The sequence below is a fragment of the Corythoichthys intestinalis genome, chromosome 1, assembly GCF_030265065.1.
Source record: "Corythoichthys intestinalis isolate RoL2023-P3 chromosome 1, ASM3026506v1, whole genome shotgun sequence".
NCBI lineage: Eukaryota > Metazoa > Chordata > Actinopteri > Syngnathiformes > Syngnathidae > Corythoichthys > Corythoichthys intestinalis.
In genome coordinates this window covers 79,448,688-79,470,859 of record NC_080395.1, presented here as the reverse complement: position 1 = coordinate 79,470,859, position 22,172 = coordinate 79,448,688, and positions in this window count along the sequence as shown.

Below are 22,172 nucleotides of genomic sequence, written 5' to 3'. Positions count from 1 at the left end.
AATTTCGTTCTAGGACATTTGGTTTGAGCGCAATCTTTAAACTTAGGTCTGCGCAGAAGTCAACCAAACTTCACCCAATAGTGTATTGTATCACAATCTAGTAGTTACATTTGAAAATTTTGTTCTAGGACATTTTGTTTGAACGCAATCATCAAACTTAATTAAAAAAGTCATTTAAGCCTTTTCACAGTGAGATCTATGCGATATGGCCGAGAAATGTAATTTTGATGTTAACTCCCAAACCGCTGCGCAGAAGTCAACCAAACTTCACCCAATAGTGTATTGTATCACAATCTAGTAGTTACATTTGAAAATTTTGTTCTATGACATTTTGTTTGAACGCAATCATCAAACTTAATTAAAAAAGTCATTTAAGCCTTTTCACAGTGAGATCTATGCGATATGGCCGAGAAATGTAATTTTGATGTTAACTCCCAAACCGCTGCGCAGAAGTCAACCAAACTTCACCCATTAGTGTATTGTATCACAATCTAGTAATTACATGTGGAAATTTGGTTCTAGGACATTTGATTTGAGCGCAATCATCAAACTTAGGTCAAAAAAGCCATTTAAGCCTTTTCACAGTGAGATCTATGCGATATGGCCGAGAAATGTAATTTTGATGTTAACTCCCAAACCGCTGCGCAGAAGTCAACCAAACTTCACCCATTAGTGTATTGTATCACAATCTAGTAGTTACATGTGGAAATTTGGTTTTTGGACATTTGGTTTGAGCGCAATCATTAAACTTAGGTCAAAAAAGCCATTTAAGCCTTTTCACAGTGAGATCTATGCGATATGGCCGAGAAATGTAATTTTGATGTTAACTCCCAAACCGCTGCGCAGAAGTCAACCAAACTTCACCCAATAGTGTATTGTATCACAATCTAATAGTTACATTTGAAAATTTTGTTCTAGGAAATTTTGTTTGAGCGCAATCATCAAACTTAATTAAAAAAGTCATTTAAGCCTTTTCACAGTGAGATCTATGCGATATGGCCGAGAAATGTAATTTTGATGTTAACTCCCAAACCTCTGCGCAGAAGTCAACCAAACTTCACCCATTAGTGTATTGTATCACAATCTAGTAGTTACATGTGGAAATTTGGTTCTAGGACATTTGATTTGAGCGCAATCCTCAAACTTAGGTCAAAAAAGCCATTTAAGCCTTTTCACAGTGAGATCTATGCGATATGGCCGAGAAATGTAATTTTGATGTTAACTCCCAAACCGCTGCGCAGAAGTCAACCAAACTTCACCCAATAGTGTATTGTATCACAATCTAGTAGTTACATTTGAAAATTTTGTTCTAGGACATTTTGTTTGAACGCAATCATCAAACTTAATTAAAAAAGTCATTTAAGCCTTTTCACAGTGAGATCTATGCGATATGGCCGAGAAATGTAATTTTGATGTTAACTCCCAAACCGCTGCGCAGAAGTCAACCAAACTTCACCCAATAGTGTATTGTATCACAATCTAGTAGTTACATTTGAAAATTTTGTTCTATGACATTTTGTTTGAACGCAATCATCAAACTTAATTAAAAAAGTCATTTAAGCCTTTTCACAGTGAGATCTATGCGATATGGCCGAGAAATGTAATTTTGATGTTAACTCCCAAACCGCTGCGCAGAAGTCAACCAAACTTCACCCATTAGTGTATTGTATCACAATCTAGTAGTTACATGTGGAAATTTGGTTATTGGACATTTGGTTTGAGCGCAATCATTAAACTTAGGTCAAAAAAGCCATTTAAGCCTTTTCACAGTGAGATCTATGCGATATGGCCGAGAAATGTAATTTTGATGTTAACTCCCAAACCGGTGCGCAGAAGTCAACCAAACTTCACCCAATAGTGTATTGTATCACAATCTAGTAGTTACATTTGAAAATTTTGTTCTAGGAAATTTTGTTTGAGCGCAATCATCAAACTTAATTAAAAAAGTCATTTAAGCCTTTTCACAGTGAGATCTATGCGATATGGCCGAGAAATGTAATTTTGATGTTAACTCCCAAACCTCTGCGCAGAAGTCAACCAAACTTCACCCAATAGTGTATTGTATCACAATCTAGTAGTTACATGTGGAAATTTGGTTCTAGGACATTTGATTTGAGAGCAATCTTTAAACTTAGGTCAAAAAAGCCATTTAAGCCTTTTCACAGTGAGATCTATGCGATATGGCCGAGAAATGTAATTTTGATGTTAACTCCCAAACCGCTGCGCAGAAGTCAACCAAACTTCACCCAATAGTGTATTGTATCACAATCTAGTAGTTACATTTGAAAGTTTTGTTCTAGGACATTTTGTTTGAACGCAATCATCAAACTTAATTAAAAAAGTCATTTAAGCCTTTTCACAGTGAGATCTATGCGATATGGCCGAGAAATGTAATTTTGATGTTAACTCCCAAACCGCTGCGCAGAAGTCAACCAAACTTCACCCAATAGTGTATTGTATCACAATCTAGTAGTTACATTTGGAAATTTTGTTCTTGGACATTTGATTTGAGTGCAATCCTCAAACTTAGGTCAAAAAAACCATTTAAGCCTTTTCACAGTGAGATCTATGCGATATGGCCGAGAAATGTAATTTTGATGTTAACTCCCAAACCGCTGCGCAGAAGTCAACCAAACTTCACCCAATAGTGTATTGTATCACAATCTAGTAGTTACATTTGAAAATTTTGTTCTAGGACATTTTGTTTGAACGCAATCATCAAACTTAATTAAAAAAGTCATTTAAGCCTTTTCACAGTGAGATCTATGCGATATGGCCGAGAAATGTAATTTTGATGTTAACTCCCAAACCGCTGCGCAGAAGTCAACCAAACTTCACCCAATAGTGTATTGTATCACATTCTAGTAGTTACATTTGAAAATTTCGTTCTAGGACATTTGGTTTGAGCGCAATCATTAAACTTAGGTCAAAAAAGCCATTTAAGCCTTTTCACAGTGAGATCTATGCGATATGGCCGAGAAATGTAATTTTGATGTTAACTCCCAAACCGCTGCGCAGATGTCAACTAAACTTCACCCAATAGTGTATTGTATCACATTCTAGTAGTTACATTTGAAAATTTCGTTCTAGGACATTTGGTTTGAGCGCAATCATTAAACTTAATAAAAAAAGTCATTTAAGCCTTTTCACAGTGAGATCTATGCGATATGGCCGAGAAATGTAATTTTGATGTTAACTCCCAAACCGCTGCGCAGAAGTCAACCAAACTTCACCCATTAGTGTATTGTATCACAATCTAGTAATTACATGTGGAAATTTGGTTCTAGGACATTTGATTTGAGCGCAATCCTCAAACTTAGGTCAAAAAAGCCATTTAAGCCTTTTCACAGTGAGATCTATGCGATATGGCCGAGAAATGTAATTTTGATGTTAACTCCCAAACCGCTGCGCAGAAGTCAACCAAACTTCACCCAATAGTGTATTGTATCACAATCTAGTAGTTACATTTGAAAATTTTGTTCTATGACATTTTGTTTGAACGCAATCATCAAACTTAATTAAAAAAGTCATTTAAGCCTTTTCACAGTGAGATCTATGCGATATGGCCGAGAAATGTAATTTTGATGTTAACTCCCAAACCGCTGCGCAGAAGTCAACCAAACTTCACCCAATAGTGTATTGTATCACAATCTAGTAGTTACATTTGAAAATTTTGTTCTAGGACATTTTGTTTGAACGCAATCATCAAACTTAATTAAAAAAGTCATTTAAGCCTTTTCACAGTGAGATCTATGCGATATGGCCGAGAAATGTAATTTTGATGTTAACTCCCAAACCGCTGCGCAGAAGTCAACCAAACTTCAACCATTAGTGTATTGTATCACAATCTAGTAGTTACATGTGGAAATTTGGTTCTAGGACATTTGATTTGAGCGCAGTCCTCAAACTTAGGTCAAAAAAGCCATTTAAGCCTTTTCACAGTGAGATCTATGCGATATGGCCGAGAAATGTAATTTTGATGTTAACTCCCAAACCGCTGCGCAGAAGTCAACCAAACTTCACCCAATAGTGTATTGTATCACAATCTAGTAGTTACATTTGAAAATTTTGTTCTAGGAAATTTTGTTTGAGCGCAATCATTAAACTTAATTAAAAAAGTCATTTAAGCCTTTTCACAGTGAGATCTATGCGATATGGCCGAGAAATGTAATTTTGATGTTAACTCCCAAACCGCTGCGCAGAAGTCAACCAAACTTCACCCATTAGTGTATTGTATCACAATCTAGTAATTACATGTGGAAATTTGGTTCTAGGACATTTGATTTGAGCGCAATCATCAAACTTAGGTCAAAAAAGCCATTTAAGCCTTTTCACAGTGAGATCTATGCGATATGGCCGAGAAATGTAATTTTGATGTTAACTCCCAAACCGCTGCGCAGAAGTCAACCAAACTTCACCCATTAGTGTATTGTATCACAATCTAGTAGTTACATGTGGAAATTTGGTTTTTGGACATTTGGTTTGAGCGCAATCATTAAACTTAGGTCAAAAAAGCCATTTAAGCCTTTTCACAGTGAGATCTATGCGATATGGCCGAGAAATGTAATTTTGATGTTAACTCCCAAACCGCTGCGCAGAAGTCAACCAAACTTCACCCAATAGTGTATTGTATCACAATCTAATAGTTACATTTGAAAATTTTGTTCTAGGAAATTTTGTTTGAGCGCAATCATCAAACTTAATTAAAAAAGTCATTTAAGCCTTTTCACAGTGAGATCTATGCGATATGGCCGAGAAATGTAATTTTGATGTTAACTCCCAAACCTCTGCGCAGAAGTCAACCAAACTTCACCCATTAGTGTATTGTATCACAATCTAGTAGTTACATGTGGAAATTTGGTTCTAGGACATTTGATTTGAGCGCAATCCTCAAACTTAGGTCAAAAAAGCCATTTAAGCCTTTTCACAGTGAGATCTATGCGATATGGCCGAGAAATGTAATTTTGATGTTAACTCCCAAACCGCTGCGCAGAAGTCAACCAAACTTCACCCAATAGTGTATTGTATCACATTCTAGTAGTTACATTTGAAAATTTCGTTCTAGGACATTTGGTTTGAGCGCAATCTTTAAACTTAGGTCTGCGCAGAAGTCAACCAAACTTCACCCAATAGTGTATTGTATCACATTCTAGTAGTTACATTTAAAAATTTCGTTCTAGGACATTTGGTTTGAGCGCAATCTTTAAACTTAGGTCAAAAAAGCCATTTAAGCCTTTTCACAGTGAGATCTATGCGATATGGCCGAGAAATGTAATTTTGATGTTAACTCCCAAACCGCTGCGCAGAAGTCAACCAAACTTCACCCAATAGTGTATTGTATCACAATCTAGTAGTTACATTTGAAAATTTTGTTCTAGGACATTTTGTTTGAGCGCAATCATCAAACTTAATTAAAAAAGTCATTTAAGCCTTTTCACAGTGAGATCTATGCGATATGGCCGAGAAATGTAATTTTGATGTTAACTCCCAAACCGCTGCGCAGAAGTCAACCAAACTTCACCCAATAGTGTATTGTATCACAATCTAGTAGTTACATTTGAAAATTTTGTTCTAGGACATTTTGTTTGAACGCAATCATCAAACTTAATTAAAAAAGTCATTTAAGCCTTTTCACGGTGAGATCTATGCGATATGGCCGAGAAATGTAATTTTGATGTTAACTCCCAAACCGCTGCGCAGAAGTCAACCAAACTTCACCCAATAGTGTATTGTATCACATTCTAGTAGTTACATTTGAAAATTTCGTTCTAGGACATTTGGTTTGAGCGCAATCATTAAACTTAGGTCAAAAAAGCCATTTAAGCCTTTTCACAGTGAGATCTATGCGATATGGCCGAGAAATGTAATTTTGATGTTAACTCCCAAACCGCTGCGCAGAAGTCAACCAAACTTCACCCAATAGTGTATTGTATCACAATCTAGTAGTTACATTTGAAAATTTCGTTCTAGGACATTTGGTTTGAGCGCAATCTTTAAACTTAGGTCAAAAAAGCCATTTAAGCCTTTTCACAGTGAGATCTATGCGATATGGCCGAGAAATGTAATTTTGATGTTAACTCCCAAACCTCTGCGCAGAAGTCAACCAAACTTCACCCATTAGTGTATTGTATCACAATCTAGTAGTTACATGTGGAAATTTGGTTCTAGGACATTTGATTTGAGCGCAATCTTTAAACTTAGGTCAAAAAAGCCATTTAAGCCTTTTCACAGTGAGATCTATGCGATATGGCCGAGAAATGTAATTTTGATGTTAACTCCCAAACCGCTGCGCAGAAGTCAACCAAACTTCACCCAATAGTGTATTTTATCACATTCTAGTAGTTACATTTGAAAATTTCGTTCTAGGACATTTGGTTTGAGCGCAATCATTAAACTTAGGTCAAAAAAGCCATTTAAGCCTTTTCACAGTGAGATCTATGCGATATGGCCGAGAAATGTAATTTTGATGTTAACTCCCAAACCGCTGCGCAGAAGTCAACTAAACTTCACCCAATAGTGTATTGTATCACATTCTAGTAGTTACATTTGAAAATTTCGTTCTAGGACATTTGGTTTGAGCGCAATCATTAAACTTAATTAAAAAAGTCATTTAAGCCTTTTCACAGTGAGATCTATGCGATATGGCCGAGAAATGTAATTTTGATGTTAACTCCCAAACCGCTGCGCAGAAGTCAACCAAACTTCACCCATTAGTGTATTGTATCACAATCTAGTAGTTACATGTGGAAATTTGGTTATTGGACATTTGGTTTGAGCGCAATCATTAAACTTAGGTCAAAAAAGCCATTTAAGCCTTTTCACAGTGAGATCTATGCGATATGGCCGAGAAATGTAATTTTGATGTTAACTCCCAAACCGCTGCGCAGAAGTCAACCAAACTTCACCCAATAGTGTATTGTATCACAATCTAGTAGTTACATTTGAAAATTTTGTTCTAGGAAATTTTGTTTGAGCGCAATCATCAAACTTAATTAAAAAAGTCATTTAAGCCTTTTCACAGTGAGATCTATACGATATGGCCGAGAAATGTAATTTTGATGTTAACTCCCAAACCTCTGCGCAGAAGTCAACCAAACTTCACCCATTAGTGTATTGTATCACAATCTAGTAGTTACATGTGGAAATTTGGTTCTAGGACATTTGATTTGAGCGCAATCCTCAAACTTAGGTCAAAAAAGCCATTTAAGCCTTTTCACAGTGAGATCTATGCGATATGGCCGAGAAATGTAATTTTGATGTTAACTCCCAAACCGCTGCGCAGAAGTCAACCAAACTTCACCCAATAGTGTATTGTATCACATTCTAGTAGTTACATTTGAAAATTTCGTTCTAGGACATTTGGTTTGAGCGCAATCTTTAAACTTAGGTCAAAAAAGCCATTTAAGCCTTTTCACAGTGAGATCTATGCGATATGGCCGAGAAATGTAATTTTGATGTTAACTCCCAAACCGCTGCGCAGAAGTCAACCAAACTTCACCCATTAGTGTATTGTATCACAATCTAGTAGTTACATGTGAAAATTTGGTTCTAGGACATTTGGTTTGAGCGCAATCATTAAACTTAGGTCAAAAAAGCCATTTAAGCCTTTTCACAGTGAGATCTATGCGATATGGCCGAGAAATGTAATTTTGATGTTAACTCCCAAACCGCTGCGCAGAAGTCAACCAAACTTCACCCAATAGTGTATTGTATCACAATCTAATAGTTACATTTGAAAATTTTGTTCTAGGAAATTTTGTTTGAGCGCAATCATCAAACTTAATTAAAAAAGTCATTTAAGCCTTTTCACAGTGAGATCTATGCGATATGGCCGAGAAATGTAATTTTGATGTTAACTCCCAAACCTCTGCGCAGAAGTCAACCAAACTTCACCCATTAGTGTATTGTATCACAATCTAGTAGTTACATGTGGAAATTTGGTTCTAGGACATTTGATTTGAGCGCAATCCTCAAACTTAGGTCAAAAAAGCCATTTAAGCCTTTTCACAGTGAGATCTATGCGATATGGCCGAGAAATGTAATTTTGATGTTAACTCCCAAACCGCTGCGCAGAAGTCAACCAAACTTCACCCAATAGTGTATTGTATCACATTCTAGTAGTTACATTTGAAAATTTCGTTCTAGGACATTTGGTTTGAGCGCAATCTTTAAACTTAGGTCAAAAAAGCCATTTAAGCCTTTTCACAGTGAGATCTATGCGATATGGCCGAGAAATGTAATTTTGATGTTAACTCCCAAACCGCTGCGCAGAAGTCAACCAAACTTCACCCAATAGTGTATTGTATCACAATCTAGTAGTTACATTTGAAAATTTTGTTCTAGGACATTTTGTTTGAACGCAATCATCAAACTTAATTAAAAAAGTCATTTAAGCCTTTTCACAGTGAGATCTATGCGATATGGCCGAGAAATGTAATTTTGATGTTAACTCCCAAACCGCTGCGCAGAAGTCAACCAAACTTCACCCAATAGTGTATTGTATCACAATCTAGTAGTTACATTTGAAAATTTTGTTCTAGGACATTTTGTTTGAACGCAATCATCAAACTTAATTAAAAAAGTCATTTAAGCCTTTTCACGGTGAGATCTATGCGATATGGCCGAGAAATGTAATTTTGATGTTAACTCCCAAACCGCTGCGCAGAAGTCAACCAAACTTCACCCAATAGTGTATTGTATCACAATCTAGTAGTTACATTTGAAAATTTTGTTCTAGGACATTTTGTTTGAACGCAATCATCAAACTTAATTAAAAAAGTCATTTAAGCCTTTTCACAGTGAGATCTATGCGATATGGCCGAGAAATGTAATTTTGATGTTAACTCCCAAACCGCTGCGCAGAAGTCAACCAAACTTCAACCATTAGTGTATTGTATCACAATCTAGTAGTTACATGTGGAAATTTGGTTCTAGGACATTTGATTTGAGCGCAGTCCTCAAACTTAGGTCAAAAAAGCCATTTAAGCCTTTTCACAGTGAGATCTATGCGATATGGCCGAGAAATGTAATTTTGATGTTAACTCCCAAACCGCTGCGCAGAAGTCAACCAAACTTCACCCAATAGTGTATTGTATCACAATCTAGTAGTTACATTTGAAAATTTTGTTCTAGGAAATTTTGTTTGAGCGCAATCATTAAACTTAATTAAAAAAGTCATTTAAGCCTTTTCACAGTGAGATCTATGCGATATGGCCGAGAAATGTAATTTTGATGTTAACTCCCAAACCGCTGCGCAGAAGTCAACCAAACTTCACCCATTAGTGTATTGTATCACAATCTAGTAATTACATGTGGAAATTTGGTTCTAGAACATTTGATTTGAGCGCAATCATCAAACTTAGGTCAAAAAAGCCATTTAAGCCTTTTCACAGTGAGATCTATGCGATATGGCCGAGAAATGTAATTTTGATGTTAACTCCCAAACCGCTGCGCAGAAGTCAACCAAACTTCACCCAATAGTGTATTGTATCACAATCTAATAGTTACATTTGAAAATTTTGTTCTAGGAAATTTTGTTTGAGCGCAATCATCAAACTTAATTAAAAAAGTCATTTAAGCCTTTTCACAGTGAGATCTATGCGATATGGCCGAGAAATGTAATTTTGATGTTAACTCCCAAACCTCTGCGCAGAAGTCAACCAAACTTCACCCATTAGTGTATTGTATCACAATCTAGTAGTTACATGTGGAAATTTGGTTCTAGGACATTTGATTTGAGCGCAATCCTCAAACTTAGGTCAAAAAAGCCATTTAAGCCTTTTCACAGTGAGATCTATGCGATATGGCCGAGAAATGTAATTTTGATGTTAACTCCCAAACCGCTGCGCAGAAGTCAACCAAACTTCACCCAATAGTGTATTGTATCACATTCTAGTAGTTACATTTGAAAATTTCGTTCTAGGACATTTGGTTTGAGCGCAATCTTTAAACTTAGGTCTGCGCAGAAGTCAACCAAACTTCACCCAATAGTGTATTGTATCACAATCTAGTAGTTACATTTGAAAATTTTGTTCTAGGACATTTTGTTTGAACGCAATCATCAAACTTAATTAAAAAAGTCATTTAAGCCTTTTCACAGTGAGATCTATGCGATATGGCCGAGAAATGTAATTTTGATGTTAACTCCCAAACCGCTGCGCAGAAGTCAACCAAACTTCACCCAATAGTGTATTGTATCACAATCTAGTAGTTACATTTGAAAATTTTGTTCTATGACATTTTGTTTGAACGCAATCATCAAACTTAATTAAAAAAGTCATTTAAGCCTTTTCACAGTGAGATCTATGCGATATGGCCGAGAAATGTAATTTTGATGTTAACTCCCAAACCGCTGCGCAGAAGTCAACCAAACTTCACCCATTAGTGTATTGTATCACAATCTAGTAATTACATGTGGAAATTTGGTTCTAGGACATTTGATTTGAGCGCAATCATCAAACTTAGGTCAAAAAAGCCATTTAAGCCTTTTCACAGTGAGATCTATGCGATATGGCCGAGAAATGTAATTTTGATGTTAACTCCCAAACCGCTGCGCAGAAGTCAACCAAACTTCACCCATTAGTGTATTGTATCACAATCTAGTAGTTACATGTGGAAATTTGGTTTTTGGACATTTGGTTTGAGCGCAATCATTAAACTTAGGTCAAAAAAGCCATTTAAGCCTTTTCACAGTGAGATCTATGCGATATGGCCGAGAAATGTAATTTTGATGTTAACTCCCAAACCGCTGCGCAGAAGTCAACCAAACTTCACCCAATAGTGTATTGTATCACAATCTAGTAGTTACATTTGAAAATTTTGTTCTAGGACATTTTGTTTGAACGCAATCATCAAACTTAATTAAAAAAGTCATTTAAGCCTTTTCACAGTGAGATCTATGCGATATGGCCGAGAAATGTAATTTTGATGTTAACTCCCAAACCGCTGCGCAGAAGTCAACCAAACTTCACCCAATAGTGTATTGTATCACAATCTAGTAGTTACATTTGAAAATTTTGTTCTAGGACATTTTGTTTGAACGCAATCATCAAACTTAATTAAAAAAGTCATTTAAGCCTTTTCACGGTGAGATCTATGCGATATGGCCGAGAAATGTAATTTTGATGTTAACTCCCAAACCGCTGCGCAGAAGTCAACCACACTTCACCCAATAGTGTATTGTATCACATTCTAGTAGTTACATTTGAAAATTTCGTTCTAGGACATTTGGTTTGAGCGCAATCATTAAACTTAGGTCAAAAAAGCCATTTAAGCCTTTTCACAGTGAGATCTATGCGATATGGCCGAGAAATGTAATTTTGATGTTAACTCCCAAACCGCTGCGCAGAAGTCAACCAAACTTCACCCAATAGTGTATTGTATCACAATCTAGTAGTTACATTTGAAAATTTTGTTCTAGGAAATTTTGTTTGAGCGCAATCATCAAACTTAATTAAAAAAGTCATTTAAGCCTTTTCACAGTGAGATCTATGCGATATGGCCGAGAAATGTAATTTTGATGTTAACTCCCAAACCGCTGCGCAGAAGTCAACCAAACTTCACCCAATAGTGTATTGTATCACAATCTAGTAGTTACATTTGAAAATTTTGTTCTATGACATTTTGTTTGAACGCAATCATCAAACTTAATTAAAAAAGTCATTTAAGCCTTTTCACAGTGAGATCTATGCGATATGGCCGAGAAATGTAATTTTGATGTTAACTCCCAAACCGCTGCGCAGAAGTCAACCAAACTTCACCCATTAGTGTATTGTATCACAATCTAGTAGTTACATGTGGAAATTTGGTTATTGGACATTTGGTTTGAGCGCAATCATTAAACTTAGGTCAAAAAAGCCATTTAAGCCTTTTCACAGTGAGATCTATGCGATATGGCCGAGAAATGTAATTTTGATGTTAACTCCCAAACCGCTGCGCAGAAGTCAACCAAACTTCACCCAATAGTGTATTGTATCACAATCTAGTAGTTACATTTGAAAATTTTGTTCTAGGAAATTTTGTTTGAGCGCAATCATCAAACTTAATTAAAAAAGTCATTTAAGCCTTTTCACAGTGAGATCTATGCGATATGGCCGAGAAATGTAATTTTGATGTTAACTCCCAAACCTCTGCGCAGAAGTCAACCAAACTTCACCCAATAGTGTATTGTATCACAATCTAGTAGTTACATGTGGAAATTTGGTTCTAGGACATTTGATTTGAGAGCAATCTTTAAACTTAGGTCAAAAAAGCCATTTAAGCCTTTTCACAGTGAGATCTATGCGATATGGCCGAGAAATGTAATTTTGATGTTAACTCCCAAACCGCTGCGCAGAAGTCAACCAAACTTCACCCAATAGTGTATTGTATCACAATCTAGTAGTTACATTTGAAAGTTTTGTTCTAGGACATTTTGTTTGAACGCAATCATCAAACTTAATTAAAAAAGTCATTTAAGCCTTTTCACAGTGAGATCTATGCGATATGGCCGAGAAATGTAATTTTGATGTTAACTCCCAAACCGCTGCGCAGAAGTCAACCAAACTTCACCCAATAGTGTATTGTATCACAATCTAGTAGTTACATTTGGAAATTTTGTTCTTGGACATTTGATTTGAGTGCAATCCTCAAACTTAGGTCAAAAAAGCCATTTAAGCCTTTTCACAGTGAGATCTATGCGATATGGCCGAGAAATGTAATTTTGATGTTAACTCCCAAACCGCTGCGCAGAAGTCAACCAAACTTCACCCAATAGTGTATTGTATCACAATCTAGTAGTTACATTTGAAAATTTTGTTCTAGGACATTTTGTTTGAACGCAATCATCAAACTTAATTAAAAAAGTCATTTAAGCCTTTTCACAGTGAGATCTATGCGATATGGCCGAGAAATGTAATTTTGATGTTAACTCCCAAACCGCTGCGCAGAAGTCAACCAAACTTCACCCAATAGTGTATTGTATCACAATCTAGTAGTTACATTTGAAAATTTTGTTCTAGGACATTTTGTTTGAACGCAATCATCAAACTTAATTAAAAAAGTCATTTAAGCCTTTTCACGGTGAGATCTATGCGATATGGCCGAGAAATGTAATTTTGATGTTAACTCCCAAACCGCTGCGCAGAAGTCAACCAAACTTCACCCAATAGTGTATTGTATCACATTCTAGTAGTTACATTTGAAAATTTCGTTCTAGGACATTTGGTTTGAGCGCAATCATTAAACTTAGGTCAAAAAAGCCATTTAAGCCTTTTCACAGTGAGATCTATGCGATATGGCCGAGAAATGTAATTTTGATGTTAACTCCCAAACCGCTGCGCAGAAGTCAACCAAACTTCACCCAATAGTGTATTGTATCACAATCTAGTAGTTACATTTGAAAATTTTGTTCTAGGAAATTTTGTTTGAGCGCAATCATCAAACTTAATTAAAAAAGTCATTTAAGCCTTTTCACAGTGAGATCTATACGATATGGCCGAGAAATGTAATTTTGATGTTAACTCCCAAACCTCTGCGCAGAAGTCAACCAAACTTCACCCATTAGTGTATTGTATCACAATCTAGTAGTTACATGTGGAAATTTGGTTCTAGGACATTTGATTTGAGCGCAATCCTCAAACTTAGGTCAAAAAAGCCATTTAAGCCTTTTCACAGTGAGATCTATGCGATATGGCCGAGAAATGTAATTTTGATGTTAACTCCCAAACCGCTGCGCAGAAGTCAACCAAACTTCACCCAATAGTGTATTGTATCACATTCTAGTAGTTACATTTGAAAATTTCGTTCTAGGACATTTGGTTTGAGCGCAATCTTTAAACTTAGGTCAAAAAAGCCATTTAAGCCTTTTCACAGTGAGATCTATGCGATATGGCCGAGAAATGTAATTTTGATGTTAACTCCCAAACCGCTGCGCAGAAGTCAACCAAACTTCACCCAATAGTGTATTGTATCACAATCTAGTAGTTACATTTGAAAATTTTGTTCTAGGACATTTTGTTTGAACGCAATCATCAAACTTAATTAAAAAAGTCATTTAAGCCTTTTCACAGTGAGATCTATGCGATATGGCCGAGAAATGTAATTTTGATGTTAACTCCCAAACCGCTGCGCAGAAGTCAACCAAACTTCACCCAATAGTGTATTGTATCACATTCTAGTAGTTACATTTGAAAATTTCGTTCTAGGACATTTGGTTTGAGCGCAATCTTTAAACTTAGGTCTGCGCAGAAGTCAACCAAACTTCACCCAATAGTGTATTGTATCACATTCTAGTAGTTACATTTAAAAATTTCGTTCTAGGACATTTGGTTTGAGCGCAATCTTTAAACTTAGGTCAAAAAAGCCATTTAAGCCTTTTCACAGTGAGATCTATGCGATATGGCCGAGAAATGTAATTTTGATGTTAACTCCCAAACCGCTGCGCAGAAGTCAACCAAACTTCACCCAATAGTGTATTGTATCACAATCTAGTAGTTACATTTGAAAATTTTGTTCTAGGACATTTTGTTTGAACGCAATCATCAAACTTAATTAAAAAAGTCATTTAAGCCTTTTCACGGTGAGATCTATGCGATATGGCCGAGAAATGTAATTTTGATGTTAACTCCCAAACCGCTGCGCAGAAGTCAACCAAACTTCACCCAATAGTGTATTGTATCACATTCTAGTAGTTACATTTGAAAATTTCGTTCTAGGACATTTGGTTTGAGCGCAATCATTAAACTTAGGTCAAAAAAGCCATTTAAGCCTTTTCACAGTGAGATCTATGCGATATGGCCGAGAAATGTAATTTTGATGTTAACTCCCAAACCGCTGCGCAGAAGTCAACCAAACTTCACCCAATAGTGTATTGTATCACAATCTAGTAGTTACATTTGAAAATTTCGTTCTAGGACATTTGGTTTGAGCGCAATCTTTAAACTTAGGTCAAAAAAGCCATTTAAGCCTTTTCACAGTGAGATCTATGCGATATGGCCGAGAAATGTAATTTTGATGTTAACTCCCAAACCTCTGCGCAGAAGTCAACCAAACTTCACCCATTAGTGTATTGTATCACAATCTAGTAGTTACATGTGGAAATTTGGTTCTAGGACATTTGATTTGAGCGCAATCTTTAAACTTAGGTCAAAAAAGCCATTTAAGCCTTTTCACAGTGAGATCTATGCGATATGGCCGAGAAATGTAATTTTGATGTTAACTCCCAAACCGCTGCGCAGAAGTCAACCAAACTTCACCCAATAGTGTATTTTATCACATTCTAGTAGTTACATTTGAAAATTTCGTTCTAGGACATTTGGTTTGAGCGCAATCATTAAACTTAGGTCAAAAAAGCCATTTAAGCCTTTTCACAGTGAGATCTATGCGATATGGCCGAGAAATGTAATTTTGATGTTAACTCCCAAACCGCTGCGCAGAAGTCAACTAAACTTCACCCAATAGTGTATTGTATCACATTCTAGTAGTTACATTTGAAAATTTCGTTCTAGGACATTTGGTTTGAGCGCAATCATTAAACTTAATTAAAAAAGTCATTTAAGCCTTTTCACAGTGAGATCTATGCGATATGGCCGAGAAATGTAATTTTGATGTTAACTCCCAAACCGCTGCGCAGAAGTCAACCAAACTTCACCCATTAGTGTATTGTATCACAATCTAGTAGTTACATGTGGAAATTTGGTTATTGGACATTTGGTTTGAGCGCAATCATTAAACTTAGGTCAAAAAAGCCATTTAAGCCTTTTCACAGTGAGATCTATGCGATATGGCCGAGAAATGTAATTTTGATGTTAACTCCCAAACCGCTGCGCAGAAGTCAACCAAACTTCACCCAATAGTGTATTGTATCACAATCTAGTAGTTACATTTGAAAATTTTGTTCTAGGAAATTTTGTTTGAGCGCAATCATCAAACAATTAAAAAAGTCATTTAAGCCTTTTCACAGTGAGATCTATACGATATGGCCGAGAAATGTAATTTTGATGTTAACTCCCAAACCTCTGCGCAGAAGTCAACCAAACTTCACCCATTAGTGTATTGTATCACAATCTAGTAGTTACATGTGGAAATTTGGTTCTAGGACATTTGATTTGAGCGCAATCCTCAAACTTAGGTCAAAAAAGCCATTTAAGCCTTTTCACAGTGAGATCTATGCGATATGGCCGAGAAATGTAATTTTGATGTTAACTCCCAAACCGCTGCGCAGAAGTCAACCAAACTTCACCCAATAGTGTATTGTATCACATTCTAGTAGTTACATTTGAAAATTTCGTTCTAGGACATTTGGTTTGAGCGCAATCTTTAAACTTAGGTCAAAAAAGCCATTTAAGCCTTTTCACAGTGAGATCTATGCGATATGGCCGAGAAATGTAATTTTGATGTTAACTCCCAAACCGCTGCGCAGAAGTCAACCAAACTTCACCCATTAGTGTATTGTATCACAATCTAGTAGTTACATGTGAAAATTTGGTTCTAGGACATTTGGTTTGAGCGCAATCATTAAACTTAGGTCAAAAAAGCCATTTAAGCCTTTTCACAGTGAGATCTATGCGATATGGCCGAGAAATGTAATTTTGATGTTAACTCCCAAACCGCTGCGCAGAAGTCAACCAAACTTCACCCAATAGTGTATTGTATCACAATCTAATAGTTACATTTGAAAATTTTGTTCTAGGAAATTTTGTTTGAGCGCAATCATCAAACTTAATTAAAAAAGTCATTTAAGCCTTTTCACAGTGAGATCTATGCGATATGGCCGAGAAATGTAATTTTGATGTTAACTCCCAAACCTCTGCGCAGAAGTCAACCAAACTTCACCCATTAGTGTATTGTATCACAATCTAGTAGTTACATGTGGAAATTTGGTTCTAGGACATTTGATTTGAGCGCAATCCTCAAACTTAGGTCAAAAAAGCCATTTAAGCCTTTTCACAGTGAGATCTATGCGATATGGCCGAGAAATGTAATTTTGATGTTAACTCCCAAACCGCTGCGCAGAAGTCAACCAAACTTCACCCAATAGTGTATTGTATCACATTCTAGTAGTTACATTTGAAAATTTCGTTCTAGGACATTTGGTTTGAGCGCAATCTTTAAACTTAGGTCAAAAAAGCCATTTAAGCCTTTTCACAGTGAGATCTATGCGATATGGCCGAGAAATGTAATTTTGATGTTAACTCCCAAACCGCTGCGCAGAAGTCAACCAAACTTCACCCAATAGTGTATTGTATCACAATCTAGTAGTTACATTTGAAAATTTTGTTCTAGGACATTTTGTTTGAACGCAATCATCAAACTTAATTAAAAAAGTCATTTAAGCCTTTTCACAGTGAGATCTATGCGATATGGCCGAGAAATGTAATTTTGATGTTAACTCCCAAACCGCTGCGCAGAAGTCAACCAAACTTCACCCAATAGTGTATTGTATCACAATCTAGTAGTTACATTTGAAAATTTTGTTCTAGGACATTTTGTTTGAACGCAATCATCAAACTTAATTAAAAAAGTCATTTAAGCCTTTTCACGGTGAGATCTATGCGATATGGCCGAGAAATGTAATTTTGATGTTAACTCCCAAACCGCTGCGCAGAAGTCAACCAAACTTCACCCAATAGTGTATTGTATCACAATCTAGTAGTTACATTTGAAAATTTTGTTCTAGGACATTTTGTTTGAACGCAATCATCAAACTTAATTAAAAAAGTCATTTAAGCCTTTTCACAGTGAGATCTATGCGATATGGCCGAGAAATGTAATTTTGATGTTAACTCCCAAACCGCTGCGCAGAAGTCAACCAAACTTCAACCATTAGTGTATTGTATCACAATCTAGTAGTTACATGTGGAAATTTGGTTCTAGGACATTTGATTTGAGCGCAGTCCTCAAACTTAGGTCAAAAAAGCCATTTAAGCCTTTTCACAGTGAGATCTATGCGATATGGCCGAGAAATGTAATTTTGATGTTAACTCCCAAACCGCTGCGCAGAAGTCAACCAAACTTCACCCAATAGTGTATTGTATCACAATCTAGTAGTTACATTTGAAAATTTTGTTCTAGGAAATTTTGTTTGAGCGCAATCATTAAACTTAATTAAAAAAGTCATTTAAGCCTTTTCACAGTGAGATCTATGCGATATGGCCGAGAAATGTAATTTTGATGTTAACTCCCAAACCGCTGCGCAGAAGTCAACCAAACTTCACCCATTAGTGTATTGTATCACAATCTAGTAATTACATGTGGAAATTTGGTTCTAGAACATTTGATTTGAGCGCAATCATCAAACTTAGGTCAAAAAAGCCATTTAAGCCTTTTCACAGTGAGATCTATGCGATATGGCCGAGAAATGTAATTTTGATGTTAACTCCCAAACCGCTGCGCAGAAGTCAACCAAACTTCACCCAATAGTGTATTGTATCACAATCTAATAGTTACATTTGAAAATTTTGTTCTAGGAAATTTTGTTTGAGCGCAATCATCAAACTTAATTAAAAAAGTCATTTAAGCCTTTTCACAGTGAGATCTATGCGATATGGCCGAGAAATGTAATTTTGATGTTAACTCCCAAACCTCTGCGCAGAAGTCAACCAAACTTCACCCATTAGTGTATTGTATCACAATCTAGTAGTTACATGTGGAAATTTGGTTCTAGGACATTTGATTTGAGCGCAATCCTCAAACTTAGGTCAAAAAAGCCATTTAAGCCTTTTCACAGTGAGATCTATGCGATATGGCCGAGAAATGTAATTTTGATGTTAACTCCCAAACCGCTGCGCAGAAGTCAACCAAACTTCACCCAATAGTGTATTGTATCACATTCTAGTAGTTACATTTGAAAATTTCGTTCTAGGACATTTGGTTTGAGCGCAATCTTTAAACTTAGGTCTGCGCAGAAGTCAACCAAACTTCACCCAATAGTGTATTGTATCACAATCTAGTAGTTACATTTGAAAATTTTGTTCTAGGACATTTTGTTTGAACGCAATCATCAAACTTAATTAAAAAAGTCATTTAAGCCTTTTCACAGTGAGATCTATGCGATATGGCCGAGAAATGTAATTTTGATGTTAACTCCCAAACCGCTGCGCAGAAGTCAACCAAACTTCACCCAATAGTGTATTGTATCACAATCTAGTAGTTACATTTGAAAATTTTGTTCTATGACATTTTGTTTGAACGCAATCATCAAACTTAATTAAAAAAGTCATTTAAGCCTTTTCACAGTGAGATCTATGCGATATGGCCGAGAAATGTAATTTTGATGTTAACTCCCAAACCGCTGCGCAGAAGTCAACCAAACTTCACCCATTAGTGTATTGTATCACAATCTAGTAATTACATGTGGAAATTTGGTTCTAGGACATTTGATTTGAGCGCAATCATCAAACTTAGGTCAAAAAAGCCATTTAAGCCTTTTCACAGTGAGATCTATGCGATATGGCCGAGAAATGTAATTTTGATGTTAACTCCCAAACCGCTGCGCAGAAGTCAACCAAACTTCACCCATTAGTGTATTGTATCACAATCTAGTAGTTACATGTGGAAATTTGGTTTTTGGACATTTGGTTTGAGCGCAATCATTAAACTTAGGTCAAAAAAGCCATTTAAGCCTTTTCACAGTGAGATCTATGCGATATGGCCGAGAAATGTAATTTTGATGTTAACTCCCAAACCGCTGCGCAGAAGTCAACCAAACTTCACCCAATAGTGTATTGTATCACAATCTAATAGTTACATTTGAAAATTTTGTTCTAGGAAATTTTGTTTGAGCGCAATCATCAAACTTAATTAAAAAAGTCATTTAAGCCTTTTCACAGTGAGATCTATGCGATATGGCCGAGAAATGTAATTTTGATGTTAACTCCCAAACCTCTGCGCAGAAGTCAACCAAACTTCACCCATTAGTGTATTGTATCACAATCTAGTAGTTACATGTGGAAATTTGGTTCTAGGACATTTGATTTGAGCGCAATCCTCAAACTTAGGTCAAAAAAGCCATTTAAGCCTTTTCACAGTGAGATCTATGCGATATGGCCGAGAAATGTAATTTTGATGTTAACTCCCAAACCGCTGCGCAGAAGTCAACCAAACTTCACCCAATAGTGTATTGTATCACAATCTAGTAGTTACATTTGAAAATTTTGTTCTAGGACATTTTGTTTGAACGCAATCATCAAACTTAATTAAAAAAGTCATTTAAGCCTTTTCACAGTGAGATCTATGCGATATGGCCGAGAAATGTAATTTTGATGTTAACTCCCAAACCGCTGCGCAGAAGTCAACCAAACTTCACCCAATAGTGTATTGTATCACAATCTAGTAGTTACATTTGAAAATTTTGTTCTATGACATTTTGTTTGAACGCAATCATCAAACTTAATTAAAAAAGTCATTTAAGCCTTTTCACAGTGAGATCTATGCGATATGGCCGAGAAATGTAATTTTGATGTTAACTCCCAAACCGCTGCGCAGAAGTCAACCAAACTTCACCCATTAGTGTATTGTATCACAATCTAGTAGTTACATGTGGAAATTTGGTTATTGGACATTTGGTTTGAGCGCAATCATTAAACTTAGGTCAAAAAAGCCATTTAAGCCTTTTCACAGTGAGATCTATGCGATATGGCCGAGAAATGTAATTTTGATGTTAACTCCCAAACCGCTGCGCAGAAGTCAACCAAACTTCACCCAATAGTGTATTGTATCACAATCTAGTAGTTACATTTGAAAATTTTGTTCTAGGAAATTTTGTTTGAGCGCAATCATCAAACTTAATTAAAAAAGTCATTTAAGCCTTTTCACAGTGAGATCTATGCGATATGGCCGAGAAATGTAATTTTGATGTTAACTCCCAAACCTCTGCGCAGAAGTCAACCAAACTTCACCCAATAGTGTATTGTATCACAATCTAGTAGTTACATGTGGAAATTTGGTTCTAGGACATTTGATTTGAGAGCAATCTTTAAACTTAGGTCAAAAAAGCCATTTAAGCCTTTTCACAGTGAGATCTATGCGATATGGCCGAGAAATGTAATTTTGATGTTAACTCCCAAACCGCTGCGCAGAAGTCAACCAAACTTCACCCAATAGTGTATTGTATCACAATCTAGTAGTTACATTTGAAAGTTTTGTTCTAGGACATTTTGTTTGAACGCAATCATCAAACTTAATTAAAAAAGTCATTTAAGCCTTTTCACAGTGAGATCTATGCGATATGGCCGAGAAATGTAATTTTGATGTTAACTCCCAAACCGCTGCGCAGAAGTCAACCAAACTTCACCCAATAGTGTATTGTATCACAATCTAGTAGTTACATTTGGAAATTTTGTTCTTGGACATTTGATTTGAGTGCAATCCTCAAACTTAGGTCAAAAAAACCATTTAAGCCTTTTCACAGTGAGATCTATGCGATATGGCCGAGAAATGTAATTTTGATGTTAACTCCCAAACCGCTGCGCAGAAGTCAACCAAACTTCACCCAATAGTGTATTGTATCACAATCTAGTAGTTACATTTGAAAATTTTGTTCTAGGACATTTTGTTTGAACGCAATCATCAAACTTAATTAAAAAAGTCATTTAAGCCTTTTCACAGTGAGATCTATGCGATATGGCCGAGAAATGTAATTTTGATGTTAACTCCCAAACCGCTGCGCAGAAGTCAACCAAACTTCACCCAATAGTGTATTGTATCACATTCTAGTAGTTACATTTGAAAATTTCGTTCTAGGACATTTGGTTTGAGCGCAATCATTAAACTTAGGTCAAAAAAGCCATTTAAGCCTTTTCACAGTGAGATCTATGCGATATGGCCGAGAAATGTAATTTTGATGTTAACTCCCAAACCGCTGCGCAGATGTCAACTAAACTTCACCCAATAGTGTATTGTATCACATTCTAGTAGTTACATTTGAAAATTTCGTTCTAGGACATTTGGTTTGAGCGCAATCATTAAACTTAATAAAAAAAGTCATTTAAGCCTTTTCACAGTGAGATCTATGCGATATGGCCGAGAAATGTAATTTTGATGTTAACTCCCAAACCGCTGCGCAGAAGTCAACCAAACTTCACCCATTAGTGTATTGTATCACAATCTAGTAATTACATGTGGAAATTTGGTTCTAGGACATTTGATTTGAGCGCAATCCTCAAACTTAGGTCAAAAAAGCCATTTAAGCCTTT